Source organism: Bacillus rossius, chromosome 1, assembly GCF_032445375.1.
Source record: "Bacillus rossius redtenbacheri isolate Brsri chromosome 1, Brsri_v3, whole genome shotgun sequence".
In the NCBI taxonomy this organism is placed as follows: Eukaryota; Metazoa; Arthropoda; class Insecta; order Phasmatodea; family Bacillidae; genus Bacillus; species Bacillus rossius.
Window position 1 is genome coordinate 217216233 of NC_086330.1, and position 17975 is coordinate 217234207.

The following is a 17975-nucleotide window of genomic DNA, read 5'->3' on the forward strand; positions in this document are numbered from 1 at the left end:
AAACTATTTGTTGTATTTTGACAATTGGTTTTCATCACCGGGCTTACTTGTAACACTCGGAAAGCTTGGAATTAGATCTCTCAGTACTGTGAGGCTAAACAGATACTCTGGTCTATCTTTTTTCAGTGAAAAGGAAATGAAAAAGAAAGGAAGAGGTTGCATTGAAGAGAAAGAAACAAACATTGATGATTGATATCAGATCAGTAAAATGGTGCGATAATCGTTGTGTAGTAGTTTGCCCAACTTTCGAATCTACATATCCTGTTAGCAATGTGAAAAGATATGACAGCAAACAGAAGGCTTCAACTGAAGTTGCATGTCCTAGAGCAGTTACCACATACAATAAATTCATGGGAGGTGTGGACCTAATGGATGGTATAATAGCATATTACCAAATTCAAATTCGCTCAAAGAAATTCTACTTGCGTTTCTTTTTTCACTTTATTGACCTTGACCACTAGTTAGTACTTCAACTCGATGTGCATTGCTGTAAATAAATTTTAAAAATTATGCATATGGATTATGTGTTTCCAATATAGATATCAGTTTGAGTTATCAATGATCCAAAATATATTTAAAGAATCTAAATAATAAATAAATACGTGTTTTAGCAGACTGGTACAAAGATACACGAATGACAGTGTAACTTTGTACCAGTTTGTGTATAAAATTGTATGATAATTTGCTTTTGCTAAACTATTTATGAAGTTATTTAGTTAAAGCATATAAAACTTCAAGGAAAACATGAGTTTAAAATGATATTAAACTTTGTTACGTACATATGGAACGAATAATAATCATTATTTTATGGTAATAAGTCACCCCAGATGTATTTCTTTGTAAAAAGGTTTAGAAACATTCAGATACATTTCTTAAAATGTTGCAATATCAGCAATATCACAAAAAAATAAGTTTGTTAGAAGAAGTCAGTTTCTTTTATTAAGTGATGCTAATGCTATCAAAAACGGAGCACTCTAGAAGAGCCAACGACTGACGGTTGTCAGTCATGCCTGAGGAACCAATGCCAGGCGCAGGTCGCTGGTCGCATCAAAGGAATCCGACCTAAGAAGTCTCGCCAGCTCTGTACGGCTGTATTGATCTGCCCGGAGCCCGGCCTACTCGGGCGAGAGGCCACACGCAGGTCAGCCAGACAGTGCATGGTGCATTGACCTCCCCCTCTCCCTGCCGCCAACCCTGCAGGAGCTGTGTGAGCCAGAGTTGCAGCTCCTGCTACACCACTATTGTCTACAACTGTGTGTTCAAATTACGTTCCATCATTAAATCGTCCTGCGGCCGGAGTCGGAATGTCGTTGTGGTGGCGGTATCTGCTGCCTTGGAACCTACATCTTGGTTGACTTCACGGTAACCATCTTGGATGACCTCGACCGTGATCTTTGACCTTGCCCTTCAAACTTGGCCAAAAAGACCCAAAAATTGCACAAATTTGCCAAAACGTCGCTAAAAAAACAATTCCACCAAAAAATTTAAATAAATAAATAAATATATATATATATATATATATATTCCTTTTTAGGGATAAAAAAACAGTAAAAAAAAAAAAACTGAAAATTTTGGAATTCGAAAAACCTCAAAATAAGTTTGTCTTTATAAAAACGAAAATTCCCCAAAGCGGCTTAAATTACTCGTTGACTAGCCGCACTAAACCACCGAGGTCATGTCCACCATCTTGTTTTTTTGAGGCCACCATTTAGAATTGTGGCGGCATAGTTGTTACGATCGTTATTGCCGCCATCTTGAAAATTCGTAATTATTATCACAAAAATGAAAACAAATAAAAATGGTATAGTAAAAAATTTTAATAAAAAATACCGCCATTTTGAAATTATTATATCATGTCCACTATCTTAAAATCCGTAATTATTAACAAAAAAATCGAGTAATATTTTTAATTTTATAAACAAATTATTGAAAAATAATTTTAATATTTTTTTTAATAAGAATGCAATTGCATGTTGGAGCTCGGAGTCCTTGGTTAGAATCCGGTTATAACAAAATCAAAATGGCGATGGATCCTTCATCCACGGAGGCCACCGACATACTGACCTCCCACCACTAATACCAATGTATATATCATGGAAGCTAGTATGACATGTCCGCCATTTTGTTTTCGTCTGCTGGAGGCCACCATCTGTTCCTCCAACTAGAATTTATGGGACAATTTTGTTTTATTTTTTTTTAATTTCTGTCACCAATCATTTTATTTGCTTGCTGTAAGAACTTAAACTTGTTCCTCCTACTGTACACTCAAGTTTAATTTTTGTCAAACCTGCCTCCCCAATTATTCCCAGCCCTAGATCCGATTTTGCCGAGCCTTTTGCGAGTCAGACTGTGTATCCTTTTATTCCCGCCTTGGCGCACGAACGTCACCTGTAATTCGCCTCCGAGCCGTGACGAGAACTGCTATGTCCTGCAAGCTCTCAGGGCAGGCTGTTTCTAAGACCTCCCCTGATGTGAGCACTTCAGGGGCATGATCTCGAGTCATTTTCACCAACGTACAGTCACGCCTCCGGGCTCAGTAGAGCCTCGTTCCCACTGTCATCGCTATTTCCACACCCCACCCCCAGTCCAGCCTTTCCTGGGAACACTGGCCAGAGCATTGTCCGGCCACTAACCCCGGCCAGGGTCGGCCTGTCCCAAGGCCACGACTCCATTCCCAAAAAGCACATGCTCATGGACCCTAGCGGTAGTGTTGCGATTTATTTCCCCTGGGTGTTTGAACGCCCGCTAAACGCCTGCCCTCTGGCATCTCCCGCAGCAACCAGTACCCCGTAGTTCCTTCTCAAACCACCAGAGCGCTGGCCTAGTCTGCTCCATAAGCCCCATGCTGCTAGCAGTCGCCTCGTGTGAGTCGACCTCTATTTGGTTCAGACACACCTCAGGAGGTCGCGCTAACATCGGCCAGTACCACCAACTTCGAGATATCGAAGTCAGAATTTCTCGACAAGCCCCTCGGTAATCTTCGGAACCTTTCGGTCCGGAAGCCGAAGCCTTACCCCTTACTTTTATTTAACTTCGCCTTTTAATTACGAGTCGCTGCCGCCCCAAATTTACTGCGCGTCGCGGCTTCGTATCTCCGTCATCAGGACGTGTCTCTGTTTATCTTTTAAGATGTTATCAGCTAGACAAGGGATATGATTCCCACAACTTTAGTGATTAACATTTAGTCAGTCCGTTTAGGTCAACCTCGTAGGAGTATTCATGTTTTATTCATCATAATTTATTATTATATATTTTTTTTAATCATGGAAACGTCCGCGACACTGCGAGTCCGCGAGCCTAGCACTCGGGCTGATCCTGGAAGACATCACCCTTTATGGTGAGTTTTTACAACCTTTACTCCCCGACAATCATCGTGATAAGAAGGCATTTTCTGCCTATTTTGCCAACTGTCTGTCAATCAGTCCTGAACATATGTGTTTCGGATCTGTTCACAGACAGGGTCCCAGAACCGGACAGATTCCAAGTACCGGACAGTTTCCAAGTACCGGACAGTTTCCACAGAACGGACAAGTTTCCAAGGACCAGATGCTGAACTGCCTACCACTCCATCAATGGGGACGACTAAGGCGCCCGGACGCCTCGTTAGCAGCATAACTTTGGCCAGCCATCGTCAAACTTCCAGTTCTTCAGTTTTTAGATCTTCAGAATAACATTCGGCCACGATATTGTAAAAGGAACAGAATCTGTTTATTGTGCGTATTTTATTTAAATTGTGTTAATGATCAATGAAATTGTCTAATAAGGGCAGGCCCATTCTTTTAATAATGTAATTTTAAATTCATGTTATATATATTTGTTAATCAATTTATAAAACGTCTAACTTTGAAAATCATTAAATGTAAAATAAAAAGAGAGGTACTTATATCTAGACGAAATAATTATTTTGCCTTCCGGAACTAAAAGATCCACTAGTTACCCCCAGTCATCAAGAGAGAGTGAAGTGTAACAAAGTAATAACATAACTTGGGTTTACTCTGTTGTGACTAAGGAGTGTAACATATCTTTGATTTTGACATTACAGCCGCCATCTTCTTTTCGTCTGTTGGTGGCCGCTATCTTGGATTATAACATCATAGCTATCATCTTGTTTTTATCTGCTGGAGGCAGCCATCTTTATCTCCATGAGCTCCTGGTTATTCCTGTGGTTTATCCAAGTGCTTCTGGTCATTCCTGTGGTTTCTCCAAGTGCTTCTGGTTACTTCTGAGAAATCGATTTCTGCATGAAATTTTTTTACTTAATGAGTCACGCAATTTTATTTTGTGTTAAATTTAAATTATGAATTTCTGCTACCAAATTATCACTAAAAAATATTATTATCAGGTGGAATTAAAACAAAAAAAACATACATTACTTAATCAAATAATATGCTTTGAGGCAGCTGAGAAGCACTTATATGCAATACGAACTTCCTTCTCCTTGGTGTCTAGCAAAGTCTTCCTTCTTTAGTGAGCATCCGGATCCCACATAAAAAAAAATTACCTTTATTCAACACGTGACGACAGCTGACGGCAAGAATCGGGACTACTTACAAAAATTTCCTTTTGCATGAGATAAATTAACTCTCGCAGCTGAATAGAGTCCAAGATAGTTAGAGCCAAGTAGTCTCGTAGCTACGTAGACTTGTATACTTGTAGCCTAGTAGTCTTGTAATCCTGCAGTGTCGTAGCTTCGTTCCTTGTTTTTGCATAAAAATACATCTAAATTTCTAATACCAATATAAACTGTTTTTCATGACTAAATTTAAATAGTAAAAAAAAAAGGCCCAGTTAATTTTCGTCCAAATGCACGTCCTTTTTTTGTTAAATGTGCTTCCGTTTGAAAATGTGGGTCCTTTTCGTTTAATGCGTGTCCTGTGTATACACTCCGTGTTCGGTGTGTGCATTGCGTGGTCATTGTGTGAACATTGCGTGTCCAGTGCGTACATTGCGTGTCCATTGAGTGTATTGCGTGAACATTGTGTGCACATTTCGGGTTCAGTTCGTACATTGCGTGGTTATTTCGTGTACATTGCGTGTTCAGTGCGTACATTGCGTGATCATTGCGTGTACAGTGCGTAGTCATTGCGTGTACATTGCGTTGTTCTTATGTATACAGTGCATACATTGCGTCCAGCGTCCAGTGTGTGTACTGTGTGTTCAGTGTGTGTACTGTGTGCACTACTGTGTGTAGTGTGTGTCCAGTGTGTACTGTGTGTCCAGTGTGTGTGCTGTTTGTGCTGTGTGTACTACTGTGTGTACTGTGTGTACTTCTGTGTGTGTCCAGTGTGTGCACTGTGTGTACTGTTTTTTAATATGTGTGTAATGTGTGTCCAGTGTGTGAGTAATGTGCATCCAGTGTGTGTACTGTGTGTTCAGTGTGTGTAATGTGTGTGTACTGTGCGTCCGTGTGTACTGTGTGTTCAGTGTGTGTACTTTGTGTACTGTTTGTGTACTGGTGTACTATTGTGTGTACTGTGTGTTCAGTGCGTGTACTGTGCGTCCAGTGTGTCCCGCGTGCGTGTGTACTGTGTGTCCAGTGCGTGTTCAGTGAGTGTATTTTGTGATTATTTCGTTTGTCGAATTTGCATGCAAATGTGTTACTTTTTTTTAGTGTGCTTTTTTTTAAATGTTGTTTTGGCTAGTATATTATTGTAAATGAACCGTGTTTTGACTAGCATATTATTCGCCCGGTTGCGTGTATATAAGCGAGTCCCAGACGAAAGGACTTTCAGTTTGATACTGGCTGCAGGGGTGTAAGGATCACCTAGTTTGCTACATCTGATGCATAAGTCGTGTTATTACCTGTTCTTGTGAACTCGATTGACCATCTAACATCGACTACGGGAACCATGATGGCATCGGCGACGACTACAATGACGTCTACGTCAGCGGAGAGATCAATGGCAGCCGTGGAAATCCCAACGTCATCGGTATTATCATCTGCAGAAATTTCGATGCAATCTGAGATACCGACATCGGCTTGTGCTGTTCCATCGGTTGAAGTTTCGACATCAACATTGCAGACTGCAAAAAATTACGAACGTTCATTACTTCAGTGCAAATACTGTGGTGCATCATTCACTACCACTTCAAGTGCGCTCAGACATGAAATAAGTCGATGTTCAAACAATGAACAAAGAACACTTTTTCAATGCAACAAGCGCAATAAACTAATTTTACGTCTCGGTAGCTTACATCGACATTATAAAAAATGCTCCGGAGTAGTGTAGGATTGCCGGCTGAGGATTGAGGATGGGGTCAATGACCGACCTCTCTGGCGTCACGGCGGCCATTTTGGACACAAAATGACTCAAAATTCCTTCAAATGTTTCCGTTTTCGCGGGAAAATTCCCGTTTTGAGGGAAAACTTCCCTTTTTTAGTCCTCAAAAATTCCATCGGCTTTGAAATTCCTAAAAGTGGCTTAAATTCCTTATTGCGGATTAACATCCATGTATACAGCCTTCGATAAGCCTCTGAAGTCATCTAGGATTATGACGTTGCTGTTGCATTTCTCGTTACGGGCGCCAACTTAAAAATATTTATTTACTATCCAATTTTTATAAAAAATTCTAATATTCATAAAATAATTTAAATAAGATTTTAATAAAATTATACTTAAAAAACAGTTGCACTTTTTGTTACAGCCGCCATCTTGGATTCTAGAAACATTGCTTGATTTGTTACGCCCGTCATCTTGGATTCGCCATTTTGTTTTCTCGAAATTTCCGCCATTTTGAATGATGATGTCACCGCTGCAATTTATGTTATGGCCACTATCTTGAAAATCTTTATTTATTATCAGATTTTATTTAAAAAATTATAAAAATTTAATTATTTAAATTTTAATAAAAAATATTTTAAAACACACTTATGTCATGCATCTCAGAGTCCTCAGTTCGAACCTGGTGAGAGAGAAAAAAATGTAGACAGAACCTTTCTCCACAGAAGCCACCGGCAGACTGACCTCCCACCACTAATGTCAATGTATATATTACGTCAGCCTATATTATGTAATGTCCGCCATCTTGTTTTCGTCTGCTGGAGTCCACCATCTTGTTTTCGTCTACTAGATAGCACTACCATCATGTTAGTTTAATTATTGCCCACTAGAGTGCAGTAATAATTTATTATTACTGTGGCGTCGCCATCTTGAAATTTGGATGCCATCTTGGATTTGTGTATTTATTGATCTAGAAATTCAGGAAAAATTACAAAAATCGTTAATTTACTGATTGATTCGATCGATTCCTGTCCTTGGTTCAATGCTTTATCGATGACAAAATTTTAGTTTTATTTAAAAATACTTATTTAATAAATCATGATCATAATCCAAAGCATAGCCTAAGTTCCACATAAACCAGCCTTTGGTAAGGCTTTATGTCCGCCATCTTGGAAATTCGTTATTATTTAGCTAGAAATTCGGGAAAAATTCAAAAAACTATTTAAAAAATCTGCAATTAATGTACTGATTGGCGCGATAGATTTCCGTCCTTGGTTTGATTCTCGGCCAGTGATGATAACTAAAGCTTAAAATACATGTTATATTCTGTTTCCTATTACCTATCATGCAGTTAATTAATCATTCACTCCAAGAAAATCCTCACCAGACAAAATACCTGTCCAACTAATTAAATACGTTGTCGCTATGCCTAACACGGAAGTATAATTTTTCGATACTTAGAATACATTCCGAACAGTTCATGTAAAATTCTATACATAAAGGTGAAGTGTCTTTGGACCACGAGACCAGATCATGATCAATGTCAATTGTATAGAACAAACATTTCCAAACCACAACCCTTTCTTCGTCGATAGCTAATATACCATATTTCAGCCAGTAATGACAAAGTCTTTGAACTGTCAGGCCTAAAGTATCGATAAAATCAGTTACAAGCATTTAGACCATCAGAACATGTTTTAAGCTTATAAGAGGAACAAGAATTCCTTAAAAATAGTTTTAAGACACTAGGTTTTGCACTAATAAAGATTAAGAGCTACTACAGATTTGACTACGCGCATTTAACGAGAAATCACACATTCAACATAAGAAAAAAAACACACTGCACACAGGAAACGGAATGAACACACAGTACACACAGGAAACGGAATGAACACACAGTACACCCAGGAAATGAATGAACAAACAGGAAACGGAATGAACACACAGTACACAACGTAAACGGAATGAGCACATAGTACAAACAGGAAACAGAATGAACACAGAGTACACAAAGTAAATAGAATGAACACATAGTACACACAGGAAATGGAATGAACACAGAGTACACACAGGAAATGGAATGAACACAGTTCACATAGGAAACGGAATGAACACTCAGGACACACAGGAAATAGACATTGAACATGCAGTAGCATGAACTCAGGCCTAGAAAACATAATTCGTGAAATAATATCAATCACTTTTAATATCTTCAATATATGTTATTGCTTTTATTTATACAAATGCAGGTAAAACAAGTCATGACAATATGTAGCCAGCTTTCCTCAGTTCTTTGAGTACTAGGGCAGTAGTATATAATAGTTCCACCTGAAACTGGCGTCTGGCTGTGGTGCCGGGTACCGAGCCAACATCTTGGATTGTGACGTAACGGAGGCCATCTTAAATGTGTGTAACCTTGACCTTCGACCTTGACCTTGAAATTTGACCCTCAAAAATTGCCAAAAAATGCCAAAAATTGACTAAATTTACCCTAAATTCCTCAAAATTCGCCTAAATTTTCATTTTTTGGAACAAATTCCGCCAAAAATTCTCAAAAAATTCCACAATTCAAAAATTAGGATTTCGAAAATCCTCAAAAGTCGTTTTGCCCTAGAAAGAACCCAAATTCCTAAAAACGGCTTAAGCATCCATGTCTAAAGCCTCCGGTAAGCCATTTCTAGGAATAAGGATACCATGACCGCCATATTGGATTATGACGTCACCGTTGCAATTTCCGTTATGGCCGCCATCTTAAAATCTTTATTTATTATCGGATTGTAATGAAAAAATTTTAAAATTTATAAAAAAATTCAATTAATAAAATTTTAATAAAAAATTATTAAAAAAACACATATTTTACGGCACGGAGCTCGGAGTCCTCGGTTAGAACCCGGTGAGGGCAAAAAATAACAATGATGACCGATCCTTCTACCCCGTGGTGATTGCTGGCAGACTGACCCCCACCACTTTGTTAATAGCATATATATCATCAAGTAGTATGACATCAGGTCCGCCATCTTGAAAATCCGTAATATTTATGATAGAAAATCGGGAAAATTTATAAAAATCATTAAAAAAATTAATCAATCTAATTAAATTATAAAAATCTTTAAAAAATACACCGTTTCACTTTTCGTTTCGACTGCCATCTTGAAAATCTGTAATTTAAATGCTATAAATTCGGGAAAAATCCCAAAATCCATCCAAAAATTCACTCATTAAGGAAATGATTGATTCGAAACTTGGTTCGATCCCTGGACGACACAAAAAATAATATTTTTTATGTAAAAATACCTCAAAAATGACAGGTTCGTAAATAAAACACCACAAGTTCTTTCACAGACACTATATTTTTTACATAATATATATTTTACTACACGAACACTTTAAAAGCCAGCCATCTTATAAACATTTAGGTTTGCATAGGCGCGAAATGACTTATTCTTAGCTCCAATCGGTTTATACTAGACAGAGTCCAGCCAGAACCTTTACAGACATAGTCCTCCTCTTCTTGACAGAGTTTCTGGATACAGTTTTTAACAGTTTGCTTCACATCGTTAGAACTGTAAATTACTGCAGCCGATGTCTTGAATGCACACTTCTTCACTTTGTCATCGAACGGATACGGCTTTCCATATATACAGTCCAACCACAAGTTATAATTCAAAGGTCAGTTTGTTGCTACGTCATCTGTAAGCTGACTGATTATGTCCTGTCTGATATCATCAAGACTCACTTATCGTACTTGGATAATAGTAGTCTTTCAACGCTCCATGAAATGCAGACTATGCCAAGTAGAAGCCATTATCGTTTACTTGTAGGTAATGCACCGAACACAGTCTCAGGTTTATTTTCATGTTCAGATGTCATAACAATCGGTTGCTGCACATCTGTTTTTTTGCTTGTACGCTCACAAGTCACCAATCTAAACAGAGGAGTCGAACTTTCTACAGGTAGTTCAGCAGTAGGCGCACAGACTTCACCTTTACATTTTATTGCATGATGCCGCAAACTGCCAATTCGAGTAAACCATTTATGATACTCGTCACATCGAAACTTTATGCGAGAAGGATTCTTCTTGCATTTGCTCCGCTCATGTATTTGTGCATCATGGGAAAATGCGAACGACGTATCACAGTAGCTGCAAGGATACCGTAGTAACGAAGACGAGCCTTTCAGACCTGAGCCAGATACTGTCGTTGCTACAGTTGTACCATCTCCAGGCATACTCTTATGAACATCAATGCATCGTTGTTGTATAGAAAACTTTACTTTCTGCCACACAGCAGGACCTTTACATGTCGTCATGTGCGTTTTCATATTATCTTTTATGGAAAACTACTTTTGACATTTCTCACAACCAAACATGTTGCGAGGTGGGATCTTAGAACATTCTCTCTTATGCCGTCGAGCATTGCTGCTATTTGAGAAAATCTTGTCGCAGTAACAGCACCGATGTTCGTTATTTGTTGACAATTCTCCATCCATTGAAGTCTCCATCGAGGACAAAACAGCGTTCGTCATGGTTTCCTGTACAGCCAACACTACCGGCATTAAAGTCTCTTCTGCTGGTGGTATCGTGATTGTTGAAGTCTCTTCCAGTGTTGACGTCGACGTTGCCAACGGGATCTGCTCCTTCTCCATCGTAACTGTCGTCAAGGTTCCCGTAGACGATGGTACAACGTCCATAGAGTTCACCATTAAAGTCGGTAAATATGCCATCGAGTTCCCAAGAACAAGTAATTACGCGACTTATGCGCCAGGCGAAACAAAGTAGGTGAACCTTACACCGTCGACGACAGTAACAAACTGAGTGACCTGCTGTCTAGGACTCGCTTATATACATGCACTGGATGGAATAATACTATAGTCAAATCAAGAACCATTTACTACAATGCATGAGTAAAAACGACATTTAAAATAGACGCACCATCAACGAAAAAGCAGCACATTTGGAAGCACCATCAACAAAAAGGAAGCACCGTCAACAAAAAGGCAGCACATTTGGAAGCACCATCAACGAAAAGGCTGCACATTTGGAAGCACCGTCAAAAAAAGAAGCACATTTTGGAAGCACCGTCAACAAAAAGAAAGCACTGTCAACGAAAAGGCAGCACATTTGGAAGCACCGTCAACAATAAGGAAGCACCATCAACGAAAAGGCAGCACATTTGGAAGCACCGGCAAAGAAAAGGCAGAACCATCAACGAAAAGGCAGCACATTTTGAAGCACAGTCAAAAAAAGAATAAAGCACCGTCAACGAAAAGGCAGCACATTTGGAAGCACCGTCAATAAAAACGAAGCACATTTTGGAAGCACCGTCAACGAAAAGGAAGCACATTTGGAAGCACCACCAACGAAAAGGCAGCACCATCAACGAAAAGGCAGCACATTTGGAAGCACCAGCAACGAAAAGGCAGCACCATCAACGAAAAGGAAGCACATTTGAAAGCACAAGTTACGAGAACTAAGTCTTAGTTAGAAATCAGAATACAAGAAATAAAATCATTAAATTTTATTTCTTTACATTATACAAATGCAAGTAAAACAAGCCATTATTGTATGTAGCCAGCTTTCCTCAGTTCTTTGAGTATGAAGGATATTTCTTTGATGCACGAATAGTTTCCTGCACAAAGCGAGCCATGTAGAAATCTTAGCCGGTCATACAATATGTTTGGATCTTTCCATGATGTGTAATCAATCTCTTCTACCACCATCTTACTTGCTTGTTTATTATAAAAATTATGATCTCTGGTGTCTTCCGTTTTAACACCAACCTCAGGGTAACTTTCATTATCGAGACAGTGATCATCACAAGCTTGATCAGATTTATTTAATATATCACGACTTTTCCATCGTTTCGGTCTCAGGACACCGCCAAATTCTTCTATCTTGTTAGCTTTAGGTGCTTCATCACAGTCTATGCCTTTGTCAACAGCCACAGAGTCACTGTAACAATCACTGTAGAAGACATCCTCTTCACCCAGATTACCGTATGAATTCGATTTCGATGATGTCGATGTGTCTTTATCGTCTTCATGCTTCCTTTTTAGGAGTCCATCATTTTTACAAAGTAGAAAAGATATACTTGAATTCGGCTGGAATGTTTTCTCACTTTTCACGTTAAGGATTTTTCCATTGTCTTCATTCTCCCATAAATCATCGTCCTTCAATTTAAGTTCTTCGTCGAGATCGGAAGATCCACGAATATAATCTCTCCCAAGACAAGGAAAATTATTGTCGTAATGCAGATCACTCTTCCTTAGTCTAGTAGATCCATCGTTGTCCTCTAGCTTGTACGCAGGCTTGGCGTTACAAGTTCTGTCATGTCTTTTTAAGCTCTCTCTCCGCGTAAACGACTTGCCACATCGAACACAACTTATCATATTGCGTAGTGGGATTTTTAACACAGTCATTCTTCTCATGTTGTCTTCCATTCTTTCTCAAGATAAATTCTTTGCTGCAAAACTTACACCTGTGTCCTTTCGATACAATGACAGTCGCCGTCTCAGGATTCATATTAGTTACTGTGACTAATGTTAGATACAAACTGACAGTTTTCCAATTGGATCCATTACTTAAATGTAATTTTTTAAATATTTCGTCAGCGAGAGTTAAGTTATCTCACGCAAAGGTACTTGTAAGCAGTGGCGGATCCAGGATTTTGGTTTGGGAGGGGCTTGACCCAGCTAAGGCTAGGCTTTATCAAGGCAAACACTAAAACAATAGTGGACCCAGATGCTTTTGGAGGGGGCTTGAGCCCCTTAGCCCCCCCCCCTCTGGATCCGTTACTGCTTGTAAGTAGTGCTGCTTTTCAACAACAGATGACACCATGTGTTGCTTGCAGGTAAATATTATTTATTTCATGCGGGATGCAGGATGCTCACTAACGATCGCAATATATGGACGACTTTGCTAGACTCCAAGGAGAAGGAAGTTTTTTCTTCCAGTTAGTGCTTCTCAGATTTCTCAGAGCATATTACTAAACTGAGTAATAATATTTTTTTTTATTTCCACCTGATAAAAATATTGCAAGTGTCGATTTAGTAGCAGAAATTCACTAATTAAATTTAACCTTGAATAAAATGACATGTCTCATTAAGAGTAAAACTCCTTCATGGAGAGATCGGTTTCTCAAAAATAACCAGAAGCACTGTGAGAAACCACTTGAATGATCGCAAGCACACGAAAAAAAAACATCAAAATATTTAAAAGAATAATTAGGAGCACACGGAGAAAACCATCATAATATTGACATGGATAATCGGGAGCACACTGTTATGTATATTATGTATGTTTTTGATATCATGTCTATGGAAGACACAGTGGTGGTCGATTTCCGGTACACAATAAAGATGGCTGGATCTAAAGGTGTGTGTGGTTATTTTATCAAGCCCTCAACATCAGACACAACATGGCGCTGCGGACTGACGAATTATGGTACAGTGTGATCTAACACGGGGCAGTAACAGAACAGTGATTGTGTGCAGACGGTATTAACCGTAGTGATAATTTAAACGCAAATCGAAGTGTCGCATGGATTTGGTCCATTCACGAGCGGTACATGATGCAATCCCTGAAACCGCCAAAACCATTAAGTTTGGAAGGAGACTTAGGTAATAACTGGAAACGATGGAAGCAGTTATTTTGTGTGTATCTTAAAGCGTCCGGTGCGACGAATAAAGACGATGACGTGAAGATTGCCATTTTGTTGCACGTTATGGGTGTGTAACCGATCCGGACACACCAGGTCGGCTACAACCACTAAGCGGACATATCACCCTTATACACTTCACAAGTGAAACACTAGTTCGGCAAGCACTGTAAGTGTGAGTTAAAGACGTAATGGGGCTGACCCTAACGAACAGACTTAATACAAGAGGTACCAAAATATATATTTTATTTTATAACAATTCAGAACAATATCATCACAAATAACAAATGTATAAGATATTTATATAGTGGAAATAGATACCTTCATATAAAACAAATTTATGTTAACGCCCATGTCTATATGAATTGCGCTACATTTACGGGCGCACAGTCACATACGAATTACAAATGCAACACACATATATGGCTGCAAAATCTGCCTTACTTCCTCCAGACCGTAGCCTTAATAACGTTAGTAATACGATAAGTTAGAGCGCATATACAAATCAACGCACTTGTACAAACAGTACATGCCTTAAACGCATACTTAGGTACGCCATTCAAGTGTTTGGTAGCTAAGTAAATTATCATGGACAAATATAAATATACCCGTATAAATATCTGTAATTAAGAACTCTTAATACACAACACGAATAAAACAGAATGCATCTCCTACTAAAGTTAGATGAGCCTAACAGCCCCTAGCAAATTTAAGAACGTAAGGAGGTACTATACCCGAAATTACAATAGAAACACCGGACATGTGTAGCACAAGGACCGTCAAAGACAGACACCGAAAAACGGAAAGTCCAAGGACAACCTCAAACTAAAAAAAAACACCTAATGAAAACGCACCCGAAGAAATCCGCAAATCCCGAACACAGACCACTTGCTGTGTATACAAAAGGAAAAAGGCGCAGCTAAAAAAGCGCAGCTAATAAAGACGCGGCTCTATGTTCAAACATAGTAACGGCCTACAACCACTGCCATAAGGGCGATCAAGGAGCCGACGGGCATAGTAACGGTGTCAGAACGAGCTCGTAGTGCACATGTCGGTGGACAGCCTTGCTCAGAGGGAGCGAGGACTGCGAGGAATAGCCTCAGGCCAGGGGCTTATATACCAGCAAAAACTAAGCCGATAGAGGCGCTAAAATCGCGGTACACAGGGGAAAGGAGGAGAAAAAAGGGGAAGGAGGGGCGGCATGGCTGGACTAGAGGTGGGGCGGACAAGTTTAAGAAGGGGAGGGCGGGGAAAGTATTGGCGGGCCGCCGGGGCTTGCAGAAATTGGCTACAACTCCCCCCTCCTTAAGCTCCTCAAGCCTGCGGGGAACGTCAGTGCAAACAGATTCGGCAAGGTCCAGTCTCTGTGCAATCATTAATCTTGAAACGTGACTGGCAAGACTACGTCGAATTTTCTCACATCATCTAGGTTTGAAGTTGTATTGAGCTTGACCCATTTCAGCATGGATAAACGTTCACAGTAGCAGGGTCAGTCATAACACATATCAGGCACAGGTACCAAAATCATCTAATGGGGGCGCCAAGGAGCGGCTAACCATCCCACCGGTACCCCTCTTGAGGCCTGCAAGAAAAGGCATAGAAAACGATCGCTGACCCGAATCAAACGCCTCCAGACATCCACCAAACTCGGGAAGTCGGAGAAACGCAGAAAGCCAGAATCTAGTTAATCTTGCATCCACTCACGCCACCCATTCCGGGGTGGACCGATGTGTTGATCTCGACGAGAAGTCCATCCCGCAGGCGAGGTACACTCTGGCAGGAGGGAGAAGAACGGGACCAAGCAGACGTCTCTGTCACTGTCCCGACGAGGCGATCCCACGAAGATTAGCCCCGGCGTGACTGCGCCAGGAAAGGACGGAGAAGAAAACAAGGGCGGTCGCGACCAGGCTAAAACAGGTAACAGAGGTGGGGGGGAGCCGCACAGCACCGAACAACATGGAGAGAACACTCTTATACCTACATTACAAAAAAAAGGGGCTCCTAAACTGCTTTATTGCCATAGAAGGGCTTTATCTGCTCCACATGGGCCTTGCGAGATTTTCTAGGATTTTTACAATCATTGAGCAGAACAGTGTTCTTACCAAGAAAACGATCTATAACAAAAGGACCTGCATAAGGGGGCATAAGTTTAACATTGAGCTGCGAAGCTAAACTAGGCAGTTTGAAACTCCTAACTAAAACAAGATCACCTACTTGGTAAGCATGGTCACTCCTATTCTTATTATAAGCCTGGGCAACATCTAGGCGCGCCTTGCTAAGGTTGCAAGAAACAGAATCTAAAATGTCTTCCAGCTCCCTGGCATCCAAGTTTGAATCTATGGGAGGAAGACCCCATTGGTTAAGGAGAGGGTGGGACACCTCCCTGCCCAGGAATGGAACGCAGGGAGGGAACCCAGTAGCAGAATGAGGAGTGGAATTGAGCCCTATATTAAGGAATGGGATGTCGGTGTCCCACAAGGTTTGATCATGTCGATAAAAAGAAATAAGAATACTTTTGATCACCTTGTTTACCCGTTCAACCATATTCCCTTGCGGGAAGTATGGAGAGCTATAAATAGGTTTAATGGCCCACTGGAAAACAAAGTCTTTATAAATAGCGGACTGAAAGTAAGGCGCGTTGTCTGAAACTATCAAGTTTGGAGGTCCAAAAAATTTAAAAACTTAATCTGCTAAAGATCTTACTATGGTTTCAGCCTTCATGTTACGCATAGGTAGCAGGATAACAAATTTGGTAAAGATATCAATAACTACTAAAAGGCACACATTGCCCTTCTTTGACAGTGTCAGTGGCCCAAAGATATCGACATGAATGCAATGCCATGGTGCCTTAGGTGGGTCAGCCGCATACAAACCCTTCTTAGTATTGTGGGGGGGCTTAGAGAGTTGACAATCGATACAGGTTTTCACAAACTCTCGTGTATCCTGGCGCATCTCGGGCCAAAAAAAATGAGAAGAAATACGTTGAAGTGTTTTATCAATCCCTAGGTGACAACCTATAAGAGAAGTGTGAAAATACTGCAGGATCATAGGGCGCAGGACCTTAGGTACCACCGCCCTTCGTGCCCTACCATTTTTACCTGTATGATATGTCAATCCATTTTCAACTATAAATTCATTAGTTTTCTTAGCCTTAATATCAATTAATTCCTTACAAAATAAGTCATCTTGTTGATACTGGCGGATATTTATATAGGATTCTGGAAAAAGTCTAAAAGCGTTAATGCTATTCACATTATCAGTTTCTGAGATTGTATTTATATTGAACTCGTCAGGGTTGAACATACGAGAAAGGGTGTCTGCAACAATATTCTGATTACCGGGCAGGTGATGTATTACAAACCTAAATCGTGATAACCTCAGAATCCATCTACCTAACTTGCCTAACTGCTGCGGATGGTTAAATAACCAGCTTAGGGCCTGATTATCCGTGAATAAATCGAACTCCCGGTTATCCAGGTATGACTCGAATTTTTCCAAGACGAATAGGCACGCTAAGGCTTCTTTCTCATATACCCCTAAACGGCGCTCTGATTCTGATAGGGTCTTACTCGCATAGCAAATAGGTCGCATTTTATTCCCTTCCAAGTGTCCTAATACAGCGCCCATAGCTATACTTGAGGCATCCACATGTACGGCAAATCTCTTGTCAAAATCTGGAAGGATCAAGACTGGAGGAGAGCTGATGGCCTTTTTTAGTTTATTAAAGGCTTCTTCTTGTGCCTGTTCCCACTTAAACGTTACCTTTTTCTTACGTAACTCGTTTAAGGGAGCGGAAATGGTGGCATAGTTAGGAATGAACCGAGCGAAATATCCTATCAAGCCTAGGAAGCGTTGAATCCCCTTAACATTTATAGGCCTATGAAATTGTGTTATTGGGGCAATCTTTTCTGGGTTCATAAGCAATTGTCCTTGATGAATAACGTACCCTAAAAAGGTGACTGACGTCTTACCCCACTCCACCTTCTTGGGATTAATGGTCAACTTAGCTCTCCGCAAACGATCTAGGACCTCGGTCACGTGAGCAATGTGTTCCTGCATCGAATTGCTATATATTATTATATCATCAATGTAGTTAAAC